The sequence below is a fragment of the Marmota monax genome, unplaced genomic scaffold (assembly GCF_021218885.2).
Source record: "Marmota monax isolate L192 unplaced genomic scaffold, Marmota_monax_Labrador192_F-V1.1 WCK01_AAM20220418_F8-fsc00096, whole genome shotgun sequence".
Lineage (NCBI taxonomy): Eukaryota > Metazoa > Chordata > Mammalia > Rodentia > Sciuridae > Marmota > Marmota monax.
This window is the reverse complement of record NW_026695236.1, coordinates 4,351,562-4,375,711: the sequence shown is the minus strand read 5'-3', so window position 1 is coordinate 4,375,711 and position 24,150 is coordinate 4,351,562. Positions and strand designations below refer to the sequence as shown.

At 39.2% G+C, this 24,150-nt stretch overlaps 1 protein-coding gene across 11 annotated transcripts in view; it reads right to left on the bottom strand.

The window, feature by feature from the left end:
* Positions 1-23,005, bottom strand: part of Sytl2 (synaptotagmin like 2) — a 110,996-nt gene extending 87,991 nt beyond the window's left edge. For 10 of the 11 annotated variants that reach the window (XM_058577401.1, XM_058577404.1, XM_058577403.1 and 7 more), the window contains exon 1: positions 22,858-23,005. The gene's annotated coding sequence lies outside the window, so the exon portion shown is untranslated. Of the gene's footprint in view, positions 1-21,472; positions 21,599-22,857 lie in introns of all 11 variants that reach the window. The other variant, XM_058577402.1, reaches the window with a different exon arrangement.
* Positions 23,006-24,150: the final 1,145 nt, after the last annotated feature.

Here is a 24,150-nt window from a genome sequence, read left to right as displayed (position 1 = left end):
AAACACATTTAAGTTTTCACATGTCTCTATACCCTTGTTTTGATAGTAAACTAGTCAAAAATTAGTTAATTCATTAATAATAAGATTATCAAAGGCTTAGATAGCATTTAGCATATGCCAGGCACTATTCCACTTTAAGTACATAAACTCATGAATTTCCCGCAACAACATAATGAGGTAAGCATTTTACAAATAACGAAACAGGCTAAGAGAGAAGCTAGCAACATGGTCAGGCAGTGTGGCTCCAGCGTCCACACTACTGACATGCATACCACGCTGCCTTCTTGGACCAAGACTTTATAAGTCTTTGGCCCTTCTTTTGCCTTTCTCTAGAACCCTTAATCCTCTCTGGATTTGCTCATATTCTAATCTCCAGCTCAGATTCCAACCATTTATTTGCTCAGACTAGATTTCTCTAGGCAGCCCAAGGAGCAAAGGCCCCAGGAGACCTCCAGCTACCTGATGGACAGTCACAGGAGCCAGGTGCCATGTGCCCCAGGGCAGACTTACAACCCTCACAAGGTACCTGGAAATTCCTCTTTCTTAAACCTAAGGAGAACTGTCACCTTTGCCAAAATACCCACAGTCAGAGGGGGAAAGAAAACATTTCCTCAGGAAAGGCATTTGATGAACTCACATAAATTGAGACTGTGCTTTGCAGAAGTTTAATGGTAGAGAGGGTGCAATGCAATAGTCTGAAAAAACAGCTGGAGCTTTTAGGGCTTCTGAACAACTAAATGCCTCAAATTCCTTCTGCCTTATTCTCCCATTAGGAAGCCAAAGCCAGCAAGAGGGAAAGAGTTGAATGTCTTGCAAAAAGGGAATAAGTAAATAACAAAAATGGGGGATCTCATCTAAAGATATTATGTTTCCTGCCTCATTGATTTTTTTTTTGTCTTAGATATGAGAAAAGGTAGAAGAGAGTATGAAAGGAAAGCAAAGAGAAATAGGCTTCAATGCTTTTTAACTTCAGATTCAGGGTCCACAAGTAAATCATTCTCTAGAACAATAGTTTTAAGTGCCACTACTATTTAGGCTGAGATGCAATGGATAACTGATGTCCTTGTAAGGTTTAACTTTATTATATGTTTACTTAATTAAATTTATGTACATCAGAAGCATAGAAAATCACCCGCCTTTAACATCCACACGTACTCAAAAAGAATAATGCAGAAAGTATATCACCTTGAATCTTAATTGTTAATTTCTTTCCACAATTCCATTGATCCACTGAGATGGTAAAGAAAATGTTCTTCTATCATACAGATGTTTAAACTAGTTTCAGTCAGTCCAGGGACTTACTAGTTATTCACACATGCCTGTGGCTGCCTGCAGCAACACATCAGCATTTGCATGAAATTGATGTAGTATCTTCTTATTTGGATATTCCTTCTTGTTTGAACCAACCAGAAGAGGTGTTAAGGTAGGGAGGGAAGAAGTGGGAGGTGAAAACAGAAATTTAACCCACACTCCTCCCATGTTGAAATCACAACCATGTATGGTTGCTGAAGGGAAAAGACTTGAATGCCCCCTAAAAGCCAGGTGGCAAAACACCAGTGAGGTCTACTCTGTGGAATTCAGTCTCACCTGAAGTTAGAGGCTCTTGTAATTCTAAATTAAACCAGAGTGAAAGAACATTAACTAAATACCAGAGTGGATAGGACATAGTTTCAGGATGGGCTCAAGCAAACAACACAGCTTGTACAAGAGCAGTTGGAAATTAACCCCCTTAAGGGACAGAAGACAGAAAAGTGGGGTTCTACTTTTCCCTTTAACCATTACCTGCAAATGTCTGACATTTTCCTAGAAATAAAATCCTTTGTGTAATCGTTTTATAAAAAGAAAAGCAAATCGAAATTTCTGTAGAAACTTCTTCTATTTCTGTCTTGAAAATGATTCAAAAGATTAATTTTTAAAATTTTCAATGAGAGTTTTAATCATCATGAAAACTTACAGAAAGTCTGAATTGGTCTGGTGTAATTACTCAGGGTCACACCCAAGTATTAATTCTTGAGGTCAGAATCCACAGGGGCTTAAATGAAGCCCACAGCCTAGATTGCTATTTTGTTTTTTCCAAAGAAGCTATATGTTAAGAACTGTAGGGTACTGAAGCCCAAGAGTGAACAAAGTTGATTTTCACTCACCTATTGCTTAAAATATAAGTAGCACAATGCCTCACCCAAAAATATTTGTTGAGTGAGTCTAAATAAAAGAATGAAATATCTCCAAGGAAGGAGTAAAAGTGAGTTCACACTTCACACTCTGCTTAACGTGAGACACAAAAACTATTTAAAAAGTAAAATGCTATTTTAATAATTCTGTGCATACTAGCTTTGTTTATAATAGCAAAAAGTTAGAAATTATTCCAATGTGCTTCATCAAACAAATGGTTAAACTCTGGTACATCTATACCATGGATAATACTAAGCAATTAAAAAAGAAAGAACTATTACACACACAACAACCTGGATGAACACAAGGGAATTATACTGAATATAAAAAGCCAATTCCAAAAGGTTGCATGTTGTATGGTTCTACTTATATGACATTTTTGAAAGAGCAAAATTATAAAAATGGGTAATAGACTGGCAGTTGCCAAGGATTAAGGTTGATGTTAGGGAAGTGGGAGGGAAGTAGGTATGGTTATAAAGGAACAACAGAAAGGAATCTTGTGATAATGGGCAGCCGATATCTTGCCAGCAATGGTAGATACATGAGCTGAAATTGAATAGAACTTAATGCACACAGGTGCATGCTCTCTCCTGGCCCCAACATAAGTATCTATAAAATTGGAGAAATCTGGATTGTATCTATGTCAATATCTCAGTTATATTATACTAGAGTTGTGCAACATGTTATCATTGGGGGAACTGGGTAGAAAGTACATGGATATGCATCATTTCTTATAACTTTATAAGAATTTGTAATTAACTCAAAATAAAAGATTAACTTTTAAAAAATCCTAAAGCAATCTCTCCTTTATCATCACCAGCTCCACTAATTTGAGAGGGCTTAGGGAGGGAGAGCAGTGGTTAACACTCAGAACCTTTCCTAACCACTGCCATCTCTCCCACCTCTAAACTCCCAGTGCACCCATGTTTTTATCATGCAGTCTAACTCCTGTTCTAAAGAACAAATATTTCTCTTATCTCCTTATCTAAAATAAAGCTCCTAAGGCCAGGCCCATATTTGCATGATACCCTCTCTGTGCCAAACACAGTACTGAAACTAGAGTCTGAATAAAAGTATTTTAACCAATAAATGAATAAGTGAAGGAATGAATGATTACGGTCCTACTCATAAAACTGGGTAAATCAGAAACTGGTAATACTTTTTCCCCCATCTTCTCAGCTTCAAAAGATCAGTAATAGCTGTACTCATCTGCCTCACAGGCCTGTATAGAAGTTAAAGGCTATCTTCACCTGAGCCTCCCACTGTAGCTACTACACATTGTGTTGTGGTCACAATGCTGCACTAATTATTTGTTGTGTGATCTCATGTAGTTAATTTCTCTGAATCTCAGATTTCCCATCTGTAAAATGGAGGACAATGCTTACTTTTGCAAGGAAGCTACAAGGAAGAGACATGGTATTCCCAAAAGGCTAGGCTCTATGCCAGCCTCACCAGATGCTCAATAAATGTCTTCACCCTTCCATAGACACTTCCAGGCACTAATACTCACATCATAGTTCAGAAGAGTGTGGCCAATCCTTAATAGGTTTATGTCTTTTCAATAAATAACCAGTGTTTTATTCAGTATTAACCCTCCCCTAAAGGTAAAACTTTGCTTACATTTACAATGGCAAAAGTCACGGGGATAAAGTAAATGTAGATAGAGGATGGAATAGATGGGAAAGACACATTCAAGTGGAAGACACTAAGACATTTATGGGTAGCTCTAATTAGGACAAGCTGCTACAAGCACCTCTCCCTCCACATCACTGCATGAGAAGGCTTGTTTTGAGCTTGCTCTCCTTCTCTATGGTTTCATGCAGTAGTTCTGTCCACAGGCAGAATAGACTCTAGAGGAAGAAGAAAATCTGCTGAGCGCTAAGAATGGCAGGCCAGAGGCACAGAAAGGAAGGAGTGAGAACTTCTGTTTATTTTTGCCTGCTAGGGAAGCTATTTGTTTTCAGGATAGGTCTATTGCTTCCTTCTCAGGACTGGGAGTGCCTTAGTCCATTCTTGCCCAAGGGTGGTAACTTTTCCCTCAAGTGTACAGCTGTCTGAAGATATATTTGCTGTCGATGTGTCACTGGATCATGAGGTACTCTCTGACAAATACTTTACATTTGGATATCTCTGAGCCCAGGCAGTGGAGATATTTGCTGACCCATGAGGTAGGGATGGACAAACAGAGTATGGTCTCAGGGTCCAGTTTCTAAGAAATATATTAACTCAGTCAGCCTATCAGGCAACAACATTTTGAGTCATAAGTATACACCTGGCCTCTGCTTGAAACTGAGGAGGGATCATCCATAACAACGATGTGGACATAAACGTCCCCTCCCTTTATGGAGCTTGTGGGCCAATTCTGCATGCTCTCATTTGTCTGCTTTACTTCTAATTAATAATCTTGCATGGCACACAAACATCATCAAAGAAAAGGTCTCAAAAATAGAATTCCAAGTGTAGTCACTGTAAAACTCGCAGAAGCATAAGAAATGGAATGTAAAGATATGCTCATGTTACACAATGAAGGTGTGGCAAACCCTACAAATCTCAGAAAAGAGGAATGTGCTTTCCAAAAGTATTATAAAATTTTAAAGCTTGATGAGTTTTTTTTCCTTCCTTATTAATACAATTAACAATAGAATATATTTATTAAGTGCTTACTATGTGCCAGGAGCCATACTAAGCTCTTCAAAGAATCATCTCAATCTTTAAAATCATCTTTTAAGAGTGATGCACATAATATTATCCTTATTTTATAGATTGAAGAAATTTCCTTAGAAAAAATGTAAATCCAGGTTCACTGATTCAGAATCAGTTTTCTCAATTTCAACACTAAGCTACACTACTATTTGCTTACTTGAAAGAGAAGACCAAAGTTATCCACGCTGTTGTTGAAACAGGAATGTATATAGTACAGATCCTTCAAAATATATTAGATGGGGCTATTATAAAAATTGTCAATATACAACTAATTTGACCCACATAAGTAGCAATTTCACTTGTTTAATCCAATGTAATATTAAGAGACAAAATAGCACCATCCTAGCCCCAAGGACAGCCCCTAACATTTCTATATTTTACTTGCTTCAACCCATAAAATGAAGAGGTTAAGCGGAATTTGTCTTTAGATTCCTTCCAGCTCTATAAATGGGAAGAAAGAAAAAAATCATAATCCATTTGTTTAATAATGACTTAGTAAGTTCCTACTATCTGCCAAATGTTGTGCCTTCTCTTCCATTCTAAATTCATCTGCATTCCAGGGACAGCTCCTAACAGCTTCCTATGACCCCTGGGAGATAGAGAACAAACTTGAAGATTCTTGCTTGTCTATTTAGGGAACATGAGATGCACCCTGTGGTGCTGGCAGCTCCTGCCAGATCATAATTCCACAGCAGAAGAGTGAACACAAGGAGATGGAAATCACTTTAGTGCCAATAGATGAAGAGCAGAGCAAATGTTCATGTGAGCAAATGTGTATCTTCCAAAAAGAGAATTCTCATTAAATACTCTTGTTCATGATTGCTTCTAGAAAAACCTCCCACTTTACTTGCACCTGTTCAGAAGACAATCATCCAGACTTTGGGGGGGAAAAATTCCAGAAAGAAAAGCCCTCAGGTTTTGCTCAAAAGCACTTAAGAATCCAGTTACAATCTTTCAATAAATAAGGATTGGGAGCACGGAGTTATAAGAAAACACCAAACTGCAAGCCCAAAGAAAGCAATTCAATGCTTCATATGCCGCCTTCTAGTTTTGTGAGCTTGGACTTCTCATATGACCTGCACATAGCACACTGTGGATGTTTTCTCATCCACAAAAAGAAGACTGAGATAGATGACGCCTAAGCAAGCACCTTTCCTGTTCTAAAGGTAAACCAGACCAGTTCTTTATCATCTAAGATTACCATTTAATCTGCCATCTGTTGTTCCCTTTTGTACTGTCCATTATGGACACAGTAGACAGCTGTTTCCCAACACGCCTGCAACAGCTCTTCAAATACATACTTGAAGACTCTTACTCATGCCCACTTCACTCCCTCTCCTCTAGCCTAAGTCCCAGATGAAGTTGTGTGGTTAGCAAGATGTTGGAAGTAATGCATGTGGGGTTCTTTGTCTAAACACTGAGCTCATAAGGAAGGAAATATGTGCAGCAAATAGCTGTTTGCTTTCTCAACATTTTTTTTTCTATTTTTTTGCTTTTTGTGGTGCTGGTGATCAAACCCGGCATGTACATAGTAGGCAAATGCTCTTCCACTGACTTCCATCCTCAGCCCTTCAACTTCTTGTATCTGAGAAAGACCAATGACTCTAAACCTTATTCCCTGGGAATTCTACCAGCTGCTCTAGCAATACAAAAGCTTCGAGAGAAGAGGATTAATTACCTTGATGTGCTGACAAATCGCTAAGAAGATGGAGTATACATACAATTAGTAGGTGGTAAACTTCACAGGAGAGATTATTGTAATGTGTGAATTTGGGAATGTACCTAGTAAGAGTCAGAGATCAGATGAAAAGGTTAGATGAAGGGTAGGATCCTTCTCCAGGAAAGTCTGGTGCTCTATAGGAAGTTAGACTCTGAATCATTTAAGATGATATAACTTAGGAAGCCATGCTACCAACCCAGTCTCCATTGGGTGTGATCTTCAAATTAAGGATGACCAAGGCTCTAGCAAAGAGCTCCCTCAAACCCACTCTTCTAGAAAAGTTCAGGATAGACTACTTGACAGTATAGTGGATGCAACTGAGAGCTAAATGTCCCTTTGTCTTTCTGAGTTCTATTCCCATGACAGGGCCAATCATTTCTTTTAACCCGTAGTTTAACTCTGTACTTCATCCAATGAAAAACATCTTTGAATGGGGATTCAATGAAATGTATTACCTTAAGAGCCTTGTGTCCTCCAAAAAGATTATTTTTTTCTTCTACAAACAATAAACCAAAAAGTAAAAATAATTTCACAAGAGAAATCATAGAAGTAAATTATCTGTCAATGAACACACCCCTCCAAGACTCTTAGTTTCAGAGCCTTTATTGTGTCTCTGTTTCAAAATATGAATACCCAAAAGGAAGGAAATGACTGGAGAATGGTTATTATCAATTTCTATGTTATAAAGATGAGAAGTTTTTTTTTTCTTTCTCAGGGACTTGGAATTACAAAGTTTCAAAGAGACAGATATGGAGAAAAGTTTTAGCTACCTCAAATTTTATAGTATCTATGAAATTTAAGATGATCTATCTTATAACTGATGTTTTATAAACCTGTCCTTAGAAATCAACAGCATAGTTTCAACACTTTCTGTCATGGAAATTGTTCCAACAGGCAAAGAAATAGGCATTTCCATGGCCAAGTTCCCACAGCTGTCACATTATTTAGTTCTGCAGAGATTAAAAAAAAAATCTTATTACTGAAAAAAGGGTTGGAGGATCTGTGACTGGAATTTGGCAAGCATGTATTTATTTCCACATTGATTGAGTCAGTATTGTTCCTCTACACAAACATGAACCCTGCAAAATATTTAATATTTTAAAAATATTTAATAATAGGTTCAATACAACTTCAAACATATCAAAATCAGAAGTTAATGCTCTGTTATCTTTAATTAATGATGTTGTGAAACTCATTAGAGAAACGAACTCAAGGTTCCTCAATCTCCATCTTCCAATCACTCAAAAAAGCAAATGTGAATTCTTAGGGACAACAGAATAATAAAACTTCTCACTTCCTCAAGGTCACAGAATTAACTCTCATATCACAAAATTGAAAAGTGTCCAAATTCCCAATTAGGTATCATGCATCTCATGAACTGATCCCTTAATTAGGGAACTTGCATTCACAGTCTTTTATGCTTGTTTGGGTTTGATTTCTACTATTTGCTTGGTATTTGGGGGGGATATCATTAAATTGGGGGTGGGTATATAAAAAACAAGACTCAAACATTATTATTTCTTTCTGAAAAAAAAAGCATAAATAATAATTTGAGGTTTACATAGAGGTAAAAGAAAAGCAGAATTTCCAGGAACTGCTCCAAGAGTTCATGGAAAGTGAAATCATTTACTTGCACTTTTCTTCTAATAATAATAATTTTTAAAACCACAAGAAATAGATGGCCTTTTTAAATGCCTTGGTTTCCATTCCCTTATAATATTACTAAAGAGAAGTTAAGTGGCTATACTAAACTGATGACATTTACATTTCCAAATACCCAGTTACTATATGACTTTGGGCAAGTTACTTATCTTCCTCACTGGTGAATATTTATTTAAAACTGTGATGTGAGGATTAGATGAATTTGTATATATCTATACTTAGTCTAGCAATGGGTGCATAGAGAATACTATGTAATTATTAATTATTATTATTACCATCGCAACTAACTCAATTCTCAGCATCCCAAAGAAAATCACGTCCCCCCCCCCAAAAAAAAAAAAAAAATGTTTGTCTCAGTCTCTAAATGATGATGGTCTGGCCCCACGTTCACCTAAAAAAATTGGAATCCTCCCATCTCCAGCCAGAGCACACTAATGGGAGGTAGGACCGAGCTGCTATATCCTTTGGGCAGAAGAGGGCAGATGCTTATGCCTGGTGGTCTCAGTTGCACTCATTTAGCAAATGTTCGTTGTGTCCCTAGTCTGTGCCAGGGATTGTACCAGTCCAGGATTCACTTACTCATGGTCAACACTTTCCACTGCACTCCCTGGAACCCAAGGCCTTGTTTCCTTAGCACAATGTACTGATAATTTAAAAGAAGTATTATACAAAAACATTTCTCAGGATGAAACTAACAAGAATAGTACAGAGTACCCAAACCACCCACTTTTCTTTCTTTTAGTCCTATAATATAAAAATATTTACCTACTTTTAAAATTTGATTAGGTGGATTATTCACAGATGATGATATTTTACCAAATATTTGCCAGAAAGGATGCCTTCAGGCAAGCTGGCTCTGAAATCAACAAACTGAAAGAGACACCATCACCACCCCTCACTTATATCTGCCACCCTATGAAGAAAGCAGGAAGGCTGCCACTCTAGAGTCCCATCAGACCCAGGAAAGAACACAGAGCTCAGAGCACACACACATATACCATCATCACCAAGGCAATCTTTTTCTCTAAAACTTTGAGCTGAGCACCAGAAGCTTGAACTTCTCAACAGAATAGCCTTAACATTTACTCAGGGTAGCAGATAAGATTTAGCCATATGTAATAGAGCTAATAGAGCTGATAGAATGACTGTGATTGCATGAAGTCACACCACTGTGTTCAGGCAGCACAGGGAAGAAAAAGAGCACTGACTTGTATGTCAGGCCTGAACTCGAATTCCAGGGCTACCTCCCCTTCACATCTCTGTTACCCTGTGTTATTTAACTTCTTTAAGTGTTTCTTGCTTTTTTTTTTTTCCTAGAGGCACTTAACCACTGAACTATATCTCCATTCCTTTGTTTTGAGAAAGGGTCTCTTTATTTTGCTGAGGATCTTGTTAAGTTGCTGAGTCTAGCCTTGAACTTGCAATCCTCCTGCCTCAACCTCCCAAGTTGTTAGAATCATAGGCATGCACCACCATGCCCAGCTCTCATTTTGCTTCTCTATGTTTTATGGCTTTAATTTCTTACTTCTAGGTATGTTTGGGATGATTAAAGAAATTCTTCAAGTTAAAAATCGAGTGCCGTGGTGCACACCTGTAATCCCAGCTGCCTAGGAGATTGAGGCAGGAGGATCGCTACTTCAAACCAGCCTCAGGTAAAGTGAGGCGCTAAGCAATTCAGTAAGACCCTGTCTCCAAATAAAATACAAAATAGGACTGTGGATGTGGCTCAGTGATTGATTGAGTGCTCCTGAGTTCAATCTCCAGTACCTGGAAAAAAAATAATAACAACTAGTTGATGTGTGACACATAGATGAAAAAACATGATAGATAAACTGTGCACCTCTTATTTTCAAGCAGGAAAAATGCCCCAAGGAACTCATCCCTCAATTTCAAGGAATAATTAGAGTGAATCTAAGGCAAATATTGCCCCTAATTTTTCTAATAAACTAGTTCTGATAAGTGATATTTTTAAAACTCTGATAATACCTGAGATGTTTTAAAAAGTGCAATCAAATCTTCTCCAATATCTCTTTCTTGCCCAGATTTTATTGGGAGCAATTGAGAAGGCTTCAAAATTGTCCTGCAAAACACTATGAGCTCTGGAACTGGAGCCTGCATCCTCCCAGCTCTCCTGCCCGCTTCTTTTTCTATCCAAATTATAAATGCAGTTGCTGAAAAAAAAGCAAGTCATGCACAATATGCCCTATGGCAGGAATAGGCAACTTGTCTTAACTTCTTTCATTCACTAATATCTGTTATTTCTGCCAGTTGACTAATAAATACTTTAAAATAAATTTAAAACCTGAATGTATTTGGAGGCTAGAAAAATTCATAGTTGTTAAGTTTTGCTGGATCTAGATTTACAATTTGAAGAATTGAATTTGAGTTCTAGTTCTATCTCAAACTGATCCTATCACTCTAGGTAAACTATTCAATTTTTTATGAATCATAGTTTCTTCATCTGTGAACTGATAATATTACTTACTAACCAAGTTATTTAGTGTTACATGATATCATATGTGAATGCATTTTGAAAAACTGTTAATCTCTACATAAATGTTACATTAGAAAATGTTTTTGTTGGCTGTTGCCTGGTCATACCATACCTGTCCACTCATGCATCTCACCATACCATAATCTGCACTCAAGTTCAGTTTTTTGTTTGTTTTGTGAGTCCTCCCATTTTCAGTTTGCTTGCAAACCAAAAGATCATCAGATCCTAACTCTCAAAGATAGGGGTTTCAAAGTTTGATATTTATTTCCAAAAGGCGAAATCTGTTTTGACTTATGGGATAACCAAAAACCGTGACGCTTCTTTAGCATCTCCTGCATGTGCACATACACAATCTTAAGAAAGGGCCTCAATCTCATGGAAAGACCAGTAATCTGAGTCATAGCTACAAAGTCCTAACTTAAAAAAACAAAAATGTTTGGCTCTATATTCGTGGCATTTTGTGCTGTGCTGAAGGGATCTCCAAGACCTGCTTTAGGTTTCAAGACAGCATACAGTCATACTGACAGCTCTGACTCCTTATAGTGAAGGGATTCAAAGCAAAGTCAAGAAAGGAAAAAGGGGTATAAGGTAAAGTCAGGGGAAAACCAATTGTGAGCTTTTAAGGGTATCTCCCAGTGGAGCCACTCAGGACACACAACACACAGTGACAACATGTGTGAAATGTTAGCACCCAGGAAGCTAATTAGACATTCAGTGCAAGGTTCTTATTGGGGTCTGGCCACATAGGCAACCCCTGCCTTGCATGTATCCAAATTCTATACACCCAGAAGGAAAGCAGCTACTCAGCATTAACCATACTGTTTGCACAGTTGAGCTACAGCGACCTGCACTGAACTGCCCTTATCATTTAGATTAGTAGGAACCCTCCTGAAATCCAAGTTCCCAGATGCCAGACAAGGGCAGCCATCTAAGCAGGTTTTTCCTAAGCATAAGCGGTTTAGGGCCTGCTATGTTAATTCTTTTCTGCTCAAGTGGGAATATAAAACACCCAAATATCTAATTAACAACTACCTACTGACCCCCAAATTCTTATAGCAAACATAACTTAGCACTTAAAAATATTTTCATTTGACATGCTTATACTGTGTCAGTCTTATGAGCTCTGAGCATTAAGGAAAAAATAAGTTTCCTGAGTCCCTGCCCTCTAAGCACTTTCAGACCAATAGGGAAGATGAGTACATAAAGATTGATAACAAACATTGGTATGTGATGATGGCCATAAGAGAGGTATAAGCCAAACACTAAACTAGGTAGCAAAGGAAAAGAAAACTTGGCTAAGATGTACAGAAGAAGAATTGCCATAAAGCTGCAGCTTTAAGGACAGGCAGAATTCCAAAATGATAGGGTCAGCAAGAGCTCAACCAAGGGGAATAAAAGTCCATACAGAAGTCCAGTCTCCTTAATGAAATGTACCAAGCTTTCCCTGATCAATCAACTAGTTCCTATCTCTCTGGCCTCAGCTCTAGCCTTGCTTTGAACATGAAGCTGTGCTCACCACACATTTCCCACCATTCTTGACTTTGATTCCTATTTATCTAAGTTCCCTTCTAAAGTGTCACTTCTTCCAGGAAGCTGTACCATGGCACTCATTTTCCCCTACCTCTTGCTACCCCACTTCTATGCTTATACACTGCATGATAATGGTAGACATTTTCTATTCCACTGGACTCTAAAACAATTACTGGCACATAATAAACAGCGCACAGTCAGTGTTTATTAAATGAATTAGATCTTCCACAAATCTAATGTTCATTTCACTAGAGCCCCTTTTATCAATAAATGTTCATTATTTAATAATAGTTTTAAAAGAATAGCAATAAATTTTCAGTGAAGACCAACTGATCATGCCATACTTAGATATTAAGTTCAACTTAAAAACTGGGTCATTGCACCTACAGACAGTGAAGCATGCAAACATACTTCCAAGGACTTGAACATTCCCACTCATAGTTTATCATTCTTGGTGTTTGTTCTCAAAGGAAAAAGACCAAACCAGAATCTATTAAACAACTAATTCTAGGCTCGATTAATACAAGTGAGAAGAATATGGGCCTTGGCACAGGAAGGAGGACAGGTTCAAAGGGTTAGTATTCTCAAAATCCAACATGGAATACCTTTAGGGTTTAAAATATACATCTTACTCCCTATGTGCTGAATGTCATCCCAAACTTACTTTTAGTTCCTGGCTACTCAGTGAGTGATCTGCAGAGAAGGGTAAAGATAAACACATCCATCCACTCCACACTTCCTCACACACCAAGCAAACACCTGGGTTCAGTTTCATGGTAGGATCACATCTATGCCTGGCAGAATCTGACAGGTGGAGCCACATTTCCTCCACACCCTTGGCTTCTGGCCATAGGCTGGCTCCTGCGGGGAAGCAAGTGACTGTCTTTATATTTAGGCACCTCTAGTAACCAAGGATAATCTCCCTAATGGCTTTCCCCCAAAGAATTATGGTTATAGTCAGGTTTTTCTCTCTGGTCTGAATAAATCAGACAACACTCAGGAAAACATAAACACAGGCCTAGAAACATATAAACACACACTTGTGTCTGATCCTGACTGCTTGAGGTGAAGAGCCACCCAGCTTCTTAGAATTTCCCATATAAGATAGTTTTATAGCCTGAGTCTCCCTACTCCTCCCCCCAGGAAACTCAGAAACTGCTAACCACAGCAATGCATGCTGAACACAAGAAATTCTACAAGCAGTGACCAAACTCAGCATTCACTGGGTGTTGACTATTCCTAGAATCTTAAACTCAATTCTGGAGATATGAAAGGGGGCCTTGCACTTTCTCAAGGTTTCATTCTGCCAAAAACACACTGGAATGGTAAATATACTTAGCTCTAGGCATGACACATTTTTCTTTTTGAAATAATTTGTCTCCAATGTAATCCAGTCCATAAATTAGTATATACGGTCACCATTTTCTAAGACATTACGTATCTTCCTAGAGAAGTCTTGAATTAAATGCACCATCTCTAAAAATATCATCAACTTTTGCCCCCAAAAAACCTTTAAAATATAGCATCTTATCCATACTCACAGGTTTAAGTAAGCATGCCAATCAACTTCAAATCTATCTTCCATACATTAGGCAGTATTATAGTCTTTAAAAAGTAATTTAATTATTTCACTCATAGTATTTAGAAACTTCCATGAGTTCCTTGCAGCCTCCAAGAAAAAGGGCAAAACTTTAGCTTGATTTCACCTTTGGTCGTCAGCTCACCACATTAGCAGAACCTCCACCCACAACTTACCAGCCCTATGTGCTAACTTAGTGGTCTCTCCCTGTCTTAGAATCCCATGCCCCTCCTCTCTCTATGCCTTTGAAAGTGAAATGTCTCTCAACCTGTGCTCTCCACCTCACCTTCTTCTCAATTTAGCAAACCCCTACTCAGACATGGGTATAGTTCAACTGTACCTCCCAACTGTCCCTGGCAATTGCTCTCTCTGCAATCTCCCAAAAAGCTGTATTTTTACTACATTGGCCACATTGCACTATATTTACCATTTTTACCCTCAAGAGCCAAAACAAGCAGCCAAGAGAAAGGGAAGGTGGAGAAAAAAGAAAAAGGAAAGAAAGAGAAAGGGAACTGACATTTACTGAATTGCAACTCTGTATAAAGCACAATATTAGCCACATTAATATATTCTTTATCTTATTTATACCTTGTAGCCACATTATGAGATAGTAAAGCAATTTTTTTTTTTTAGAAAAGGAAACAGACTCAGAGAAGTTACATGCTCAATGACATAACTAGTAAGTGGATTCAAGGTTTAAACTCACACTCACATGACTCCAAAGCCAATTTCATTCTACTTCAAAGTGGCTCTGTGGGAAACATGGGCATCCAAATTCACACTTGCCCATGGACATTACTCAAAAATACACTGTAGCTCCTCTTTTATCACTTTTCTGGCCATTGTGCTTCATAATTCCAGCTTTTGACCTTTGAATATACTTAGAAACTATCCATTATTAAAGTTATTGGCAAAGTGTCCCAGCATTCTAGTAAGAACACAGTGACTACATTTGTAAAAAGGTGGTATGTGCTATTTCAAAAGGATTTGAGGGTGCATGTTACAGGTTGAGCATCCTTAATTCAAAAATTCAAAATGTTCTGGAATACAAAAATTTTGAGTGTCAATGAGACCCCACAAGTGGAAAATCCAACTCCTGACCTCATGTTGTAGACTATAGCCAGAACAAAGGTGAAATAAAAATATTATGTAAAATTACCTTCAGTCTATGAGTAGAATGTGTATAGAAAATAAATGAATTTCTTATTTAGACGTGGGTCCCATCTCAAAATATCTCCCTATGTGAATATTTCAAAATACAAAAGCTGAAACACTTCTGACTCCAAGAATTTCAGACAAATGATACTCAATCTGTATAAAATAGTAATAGTGTAATGTCTAAGTGGTCTGACTAGGGAAACTGACATAAAGAAGTCTTTGACTTTAATAAATCTATTATCTACAGATAGACTATTTTTACTCAAGTTCTTCAGTATATTCCCTCTCATTTGTCAAATTGTGATGCCCCAGCACAAAATGTGTGAGGAATCTTCTAGAAATAGAGCTTAAGGAAAGATGGCTTGCAAGTTCTCCAGAGTCACATTTCAGGTACTCTCATCCCAGACAGAGCAGTCTCTTAACTGTATCAGTAAGCGGCTAACTCCTTAGGCCCTACTGTGCTGGGAGGAGCCAATTTTTTTTTTCCTGGAAGATTTTGTCAAGTCCAAAATTTCACCTCATGGTAATAGAAATATATTTAGGTTCCCTGGAATAGTCTCAGTTTTAAATACTATTATGAGCCTCATACCAAATAGTATGTCTCAACACAGGATTCAGTAAGCACAAACGTAACATCTTTCCTCTAAAGAACTACATAGTAGAAAGTGCACAGGCTTTTGTGTCAAAGTAACCAACCTGAGTTGAATTAATTTGTCATGTACTAATAACTCTGTGACCTAGGACAAGGTGCTTAACTTGTCTGTGCTTTTATTTCTTCATCAGCAAAATGATAAATATCATCTACTTCAGAAAGCTGTCCTGCCAATTAGATGAGCAAGGAACTGACACATAGTACATACTCAGTAGATAATAAGTATTCTGTTTATTACTGTGTTCTTATAATTATTTGTAGCATCTCCAAAAAGGTGTGGAAGAGTCTATTTTTGCTTTTCTAAATAAATTAAACAAATGATATGACTTACCTAATGTAAATAGAACTATTACTTAGCCTTTTAACCATAACATTTTAGTTACTATATTCCCAGTCAGTACTGATTCTTAAATAGGCCACTCAGTTGCTGACTTATCACTTTGTAGTCTAGTTTACCTCCAGATATTTCCTGAAATATTTAAGCTTCCTTAATGATTAGTATCTCTCTGTAACAAAAAAAAAAAAAAAGGTTTTGTAACAAGCTCATTTCCAAGAATTATTTTGTGTGGTTAAACAGTCAAATTCTGAATTCTTATTCTGTATCTAGAACTCAGTTTGAAGGTTCATGATTTCATGAACAAAAGAGAAGAATGCTATTAGGCTACAAATAAAATAGGAGATCATCAGATTATCTTCTGATGATCCAAAGCATGGGCACTGAAGTCAGATTTCCTAGGTTAAAAGTCTCTGTTCTTATTTTTATTAGCTATGTCACCTCAGGCAACTTACTTATCTAGACCTCAATTTCCTCATCACAAAATGGGAACAAAATAGCATAAATAATAGACTATTGTGATTAAATAAATTGAGGCAGGCACAGTGCTTAGAATAACTTGATACACAGTAAGTGCTCAGTAAACGTCAGACATCAGTATCATTCACTTGCCTTCAGATTCCTGAAAAGGAAATAGATAAAATTCAGTATGTCACATTAACAACCCAAATTCATCCCAAATCAGGTAAAATGCTTTTAAAGCAACTGAGGAAGATGAATCCTACATGACCAATTATTTCTCTTAGATGCCATCAGTTCAGTAGATCTATAGCAATTGCATTCTGAATACATATTGTTTTATCTATTTACAAGTTACCACAAATGTCACACAGAAAGTATAGCTAATTAAGAAACGGACTCAGATAGGAATGAGAAGGTGAGTCCTCGGCCAACCATCTAGTAACAGTATCTGTTTTTGCTGGTTTTCATTAGATGACTTCATCCAAGCCTTTCAACAATCTTGTGAGGCAGATATGATTATTCCCATTTTACACATACATGGAGATTATAGATTAATAATAGTTGCAGACTTGGGGAGATAGTGAAGGTCTCCCTGAACATGTCCCAGGATTGAAGAACTAAAACAATACAACCAAACTGAAAATTAAAACCCTTTACTTCTAAAATGCAAATGACTAGTCGAAAACCAACAGTGGTAAAGAATCTGATTTAAAGAATCCAACTTGCCACAGCTGTCTTCCTGCCAACACAGATCATGGGCAGAGAGGGGACAGGGATGGTCAGGGTACAGTTCTGACTGAGCAACTCAGTCTGGTCTGAGATCCAGCCCATGCCCTCAGCCTTAAAGCCCTGTGTTTTAATCAAGTGACTCAGCCAGTGACAGGAAAGCCCAGGCGCCTGTGGCCATGAGTAATGGCGGCACAAAGCACATCTGTCTGATCAGAAGCTCATGTGTCAGTTTTGTCAAGACTGACAGCAAAACAATGCTTCTGCAAGGGAAAAAGAAATGTCTATTCACCCAGAAGCCAAGTGATGACTGACTGTCTTTCTCCATTTAGCTCACAATGCAAACTTGTGAAATTGTTTACTAGATCTTAAATTCATCCCAACTTCAAAAGCATTTTTGATGCATTTATAGAAAGAAGACATCTAGAAATAATAAGCCAAATCTATTTCTACCCATAAGTACAAAGTATCTACAAAGTATGACATTAGGAAATGCTTTTATTTTGACCTTCTTTTATCTCAATCATCAATATGAGGGATAATGCATAGGGAAGTGTTTCTGCAGTCGAATGGACATAAAGAAAATCACTGTAACTATCAGAGGGACATTGTATCATGTTTCAGCAAAGACTTCATTTCAGAGAACGATTAATTTCTTTCTTTCCTTTATTTTATTTATTATTTAATTTTAAAACCTTTATTAAGTTCCCACTGAGTGCCAGAAACTATCCCAGGCTAGAAGACTGCAGCATTAAATTACACAATATAAGCGTTCAGAGACTCAATCATTTCCCAAATTGGTCTTTTCATCTCTTTCCTATTCTAACCACAGCTGCATACCCCTGTGTTCTGTATCATCTCCCCCCCCCAGTGCTGACCACTGAAAAATGAGATCTTGTGCCTCTCCCACATTTTACACAAGTTCTAGCACAAGGCCAAGTGCCCAAGGGACACTAAGGAAAAATACTTTATTTAGTGACTTGAGAGGCAAGTACTCAGTGAAACGCATGGCTTTATTACCAGAAAATCCTTGCTTTCTCTATATTTTTATACACCCACCTGTCCACAAATTGCCCCCAAACAGTCCTCTCTTCTAACATTGTAAGAGGTTTTAGATTAATAGCAACAAATGAATAGAAACAACTCCTCTCAATGATCTGTGGAAGGCTGTCAGGTGAGAAGATCCTTAGAAAAATCACTAGGGGGTCACCAAAAGCTCACAGCAACAGAAAGTGGGAACATTTTCTGACACCTGAGTTGTCTGGATGTGATAATTCTTTACCAGATTTCTATCTGGTCAGAAATTAATAATTTTAAAAAAATGAACCAGAATGAGACTTTAAAGACTGTAAAGAACCTCATATAATCCAAATCCCTAACTTTATAGTTAAGAAAGGAAAGCTCTGGGGGAGGATGTAACTGAACCTAGTTTGAGCAACTTGCCTATGACAGATGCAGAGGTAGAAGCCAAACCACCTGCCTCCCAATGCAGGGTCCACACTTCTCTCCAGAGCTGCCAGGAGCAGGGTGCATGCCTGAGAGAACCCTTAAGCCAATGGCTGCTGATGCTCATCATCCACCACCCCACCAATGGGCACTGACTTCCAAGCTATCATACTGCTTGCTTCTAGCATGCCTTCTGCCTTGCTTAAGGCAACTAGAGATAATGCTTAGGAATTCCTTGTGCAAATCCATAACTTCCTTGGATGGCAAGCCTGCCTTTACCCCGTGAAGTGCAACTATCCTATTCAGGATTGTGATGAAAATGAATAACATACTAGCCACCAAGGAATTCTATATTCTTTGAAGAAAACTTAGGGTAGAGTTCTAAAATGGTTGTTTATATGATAATCAAGTCCTATTAATGTTAGGGTTGGATTCTAGAATTTCATAAAGTCTGACAATGCTTTTCAACTTTCTATGTTTCAACATTTTTTTAATAGTAAACACTCTAGCATGCAATTCAAATAACAAACAATTTCACCAGACATTTGGTCTTCATGTGACTCTGGTAGAGAAAGGTAGAGTAGTGTTATAGTTTGGCTATGAAATGTTCCCTGAAGGCCCATTGGTACTGTGGCACTACTGCGAAGTGGTAGGGTCTTCATAGAAAAGAGTTAGGTCACTAGAGGTAGGCCCTTGATGGGGATATTGAAACACTGGCCCCTTCCTCTCTGATTCCTGACTGCCGTTAAATGAGCAGTTTCCCCCACCACACACTCCAACCATGATGTACTGCCTTGCCATAGGCCCAACAGTAACAAAGCAACTGCCCATGGACTGAAACCACAAGCCAAAATAAATCTTTCCTCCTATAAGTTGATTATCTTAGGCATTTTGTCACAGTGATGAAAAGCTAAAACATTATCTCCAATTTAGAGAAGACAAAATCAGTTCAGAGATGCAACTTGTGCTACCCAAGTTCACAAGGGATTAAAACATGATGCTGGGACAATAATTTTATTCAGGGACCTCTCTTCATTTTGCAGATGAACTTTTGAATTTTATACTCAAATTTTGCACATCAACAATACTAGGGATCAACTTTTACTATTTTATTTGAAACTTTAACAAGGAGCAAAGCTTGGCCCTGCAACTTCATCAGCAGCTCCACAGATGGAAACCTGTCTCTGCTGGAAACTAAACAACACAGAGCAACTATGGGGGGTGGAAAACTTTGGGCTCAGAAACAGAATTAACCTTTATGATGCTTTTAATTATTCATAATTCATTCTCTGCATTCTTTCAAAATTAATATGAGATGGCTCTAGCTCTGATAAGAATTCAATCAAAACTAAGAGCCATATTCATTCTTTTTTAAATTTACTCAGACACAGAGACAGGATCTGGAAAACTATATCTCAAGTTTTGTATCAGTTATATCTGGGTATAGATGTATTGATTTTATTTATAATTATAATAATAATTATTATTATTACTACTAGTAGTAGTATTTTCATTATTACTACTATTTTCATTATTTTCTGTAGTATTAGTATTTCATTATTACTATAGTTCACCTTTTTTCTGCAGCAAATACATACAGTTTTGATAATAGAGTATAATAAAGAATACCTTATTTTTAAAACATATTCCTTATTCTGAAAAATGAGAGAAAGGGCTGTGTCCTCTGCCAGGCAGTAAAGAAGCTCTGTTACTGTGAACCAGAGAATGGAAAATGCAAACAATACTCTTAAGCCCCCAGACCAAAAACTCTGCCCTGCTTTTCCACCTGGATCCCCCCAAACACCAAGAATATGAAACAATCTGCCAGGACATTAATTTTACTCAAGTATTTTTGAGGAAAACTTTTTCACATATTTAAACTGAGACCCACATATCATGAAGTCAAAGTTTTAAAAATGTTATAAGTCCTTAAAACATTTTCAAGTTGCTGGAGCCAATCTGAACTACATCTCAACTCCTAGGAGCACTCGTCAATATTCTTTTCCATTAGGGACTCTTCTATAGAGAAGTTTGGGAAGTCCTAAGATAAACAGTACCATCTTATTTTCCTCCTCACCTTCCCTGAGAGAGTGATCTTATCAATACTAAGTCATTTTTCAGGTTAGATTGGTCAGGGGGAGCCAAACACAAATTCCTTCTAGTGTACTATTTCTTTAAAAACTATAAAACAGGTGCCAGCAAACTTTTTACCAGGAAGTCTGGACGCGCACAGGAGCACAGTTCTCCATCACCCAAAGGGGAGAACCACCTGGCCTGGCATTACAGTTTTTAAGGACAGGGCCCAGACTGCCCCTGTGCTGCCTTGCATTTCAACAGGGGAGCAGACCATGCTGCACAAGGTGCTAGTTCATTCACTCCACAAATGTTTATTGAGTGAAGCCTGAAAAAGGCTTCCTAGGGGACAGTGGGATCATTCACAAGCCAACGGTCAGGTCTAACGGATCAGATGTGGACAATTAATCTTTCATTAGACCCCAAGCCACTTCTAGGAAAAAGCAAACAGGGCCCTTGCCCCACCCACACACTAGCAGCTGGGCTGGATCAAGCAGGAATTCTAGAACAAAACTGCTGCTAAGAGAAAGGAAGGCAGTCACTGATTCCCCCTAGAATAACCAAAACTCTGGCACTGTAAATGACATATCACCTCTAAGACACTTTGAACAGTGAAAGCACCTAGAAAGAGCTCAGTAATATCATTTTTTTGTTGTTTTAATTTCAGCTTACCATTACTCTAGGAACACAAAGTAGAAATTCTAAACATGGGGTTTAGAATTTGATATTAGATTTGAATCCCAGCCATGCATGCAACTTACCAGCTAAGGGACTAAGAGAAGCAATCTTTCTAAGCCTCAGTTTTTCCATCCATAAAGTGGGGTGTAGTATGCCACCTCTCATGTGAGTTTGTGAGAATTAAGGACACATTATATGCAGAAGAGTTCCTGAAAGTACCCAATAAAAGACAGTCAACATTTTCCTGCCCTCTTCCCCATGCCTTCTCTTCTTCCTGGGCAGGCTTGAGGGGTCCTAGAATCTGTTCACACCTAGATAACACACTAGGGGTGAAGTGGAACAGAAAAACTACAGAGGTGAGAGAAGTTGAAGGGCGGGAACTGCTGTATATCTAAGAAACCCACAACAACTTTCAACCATCCTCTATCTGGCTGCTAAATCAAGTGGACAGCAGAGGCCACCATACTAGCTGAAAAATAGCTGACAAGAAGGGGACAGGAAGCTAGACAGAGTTTGAATCCATCCCACCTTCAATAGTCTGTATTTCTGAAGCTCAGGGACTTGCCAGGCTATGTGTGCCAGCAGGCTACGATTCAGAGTCTGTTCTTATCTAGACTTCTATCACAACCCAGAACTGGAGCTGCCAGCTGGGGTCACAAATCGGCACTAAACGAAAATAAGGACTTTTCATCGCAGCAGGAAGTGGAGCCCCTCAAAGGGGATTTATAAAGAGAAGAGAACGGAAAGGGAAGGAGGAGGCAGAATGGGTGCAAAGAGAGACTATTTCCTATACGCTGATGGAGCCCTATGTTTGGTCACTGAAGCAATCAGTTTTCTTCTTGAAAGATGATAAATCCCGTTCGTGTGGTTTACAGCACGACGCGGGACAAAGTCTAGTGTAGGGGGAATGCTGCAAAATAAATCTGCTTACTTTCAAAGGTGAAATCATCAGCCTCTTACCTGCCCGTTCCCCACCTGTAGATAGGGCGTAACGCTCTAATTTTCTTCACCTGAGCATTCGGAGGGCGGTTCGTCACTGTGCAGCCTATTCCAGTCAGCCTCCAAGCCTAGCGTCAAAGACCCCCCAAAACGCGACAGCCCCACAGCACCCCGCCCACCCGGGGACCCCAGCAGCCTGGGTAGCCGGAGGTAGCTCTTAAATAAATGGGGAACTGAGGAAGGAAGCTTCTCAGGTGCCAAAACTCTGTTCACATTCTAGAGCTCAGAAGACTAAAGAAGACCGTTCTATACCAACTCCTTCATTTAACAGAGGAACAGAAACACAGAGAGGGAAAGAAAGTTGTCCGGGTAACACAGTCAATGGACAGAGAAGTCAAAACTAACACCCGGGTGCGCTCTTTTGAGTCGCCGTCAGGCCAGGAGCACATCTCGCCGCCTGCCGCGTCTTCTAGTCCCCAGTTCCCGGCCTGGGGGGTCAAAACCCCGGACCCCGGGCGCTGCGCGTTACCTTCCTCGGTGCAGGGCGCTGCGAGCCTCCCTTCTCCCGGCAAGTCCCTGTCGACTCTGCCCTGCTCGCTCGCGCGCTGGCCTCGCGACCCAGGTGTCGCTCGGCAGCTGTCAGCGAAGGGCTGCGCGTGCAGGCTCCCCCCGCGGGCTGAGGGCGGGCGCGCAGGACCTTCTCCCCCGCGCCGGCGAAGCCCCGCCCCGCCTCGCCCCGCCCCCGGCACCCGCCCGCTCCCGCCTGGCCCCTTCCCTTCTTTCGCCTTGCCAGGATCCTGCTGCTTCTCTCTTTCTGGCCTTCTTCTCAGGTGTGAGGTGCCCTGAAACAACTTGGGTTTTGCACAAATGAAGAAAGTAGTATATATGTGTTGTGTTAAGGTGACCGTAGCCCTACAGCGTGGAACCTGAGGTGCTCCCCACCCAGAGCGAGGACAGGCACCGTGCTGGAAAAGGGATATGGGGATTATAGAACCCTGTGATGGGGCTAAATTGTTTAACTTTTCATATGTCAGTGTGTCCTTATGTGTACAGGTTGTTGAAAGGATTAAACAAGATGATTCTTTTAAAGTATCTAATACAATAATATCTGGATTAAGGTGTACTACCTGAGCCACCCATTGGGTGTGCAAAGAGGACTGGTCAAGCTCCTGGAAGGTACTAACTGGTGGGGAGGCAGGTACACCTTTAAATACAGGGTTGATTCATGACCAGTGTTTAAAAGTTACTGATAATGGGGCCTCCAGGCAAATTTCCGAACTTTAAAGTCTTCTCTTTCCTACTGTCTTCCTCACAGTGATCCCAGCTGAGATTGACCCTGGTCTGCCTTGGATTCTTCCAAAGGTCTGCCTTCTCCCAGACTTACAAATGCAAAGCTGCTAACCTGGCCTTGCACTATGGGACCTTAGTGCATTCTGGCTTTTACCCAACATTTCATGGGAGTCCGTGAAAGAGCACTCAGGAGGCAAAAGAGAACTAAACCACTCCCCTTGCTTTTCAAGAGACAAATTTGTAAATCATTTCAATTCAGAACAAGTGCTATCTGGATGTTCAAAAGTGTCACAAGGCACACACACTAGGGGAAAGGGATAATAAAGGTTTTAATGCAAATGTGGCCAAGGTATTTCTTGAAGGAGGGCTGCAAGTTAGGTGGGATGAAAGAACAATGGATGCTGCAAGGCTGGTGATGACAAGAAGAGATGTCTGTCATATGTCATGGCTATTGCCCTGTGTGATGCTGAAACAGACAAAACTGGTAAACAGATGCTGGAAGCCATCCCTGTCTTGCTGAGGGAAGCAGGCT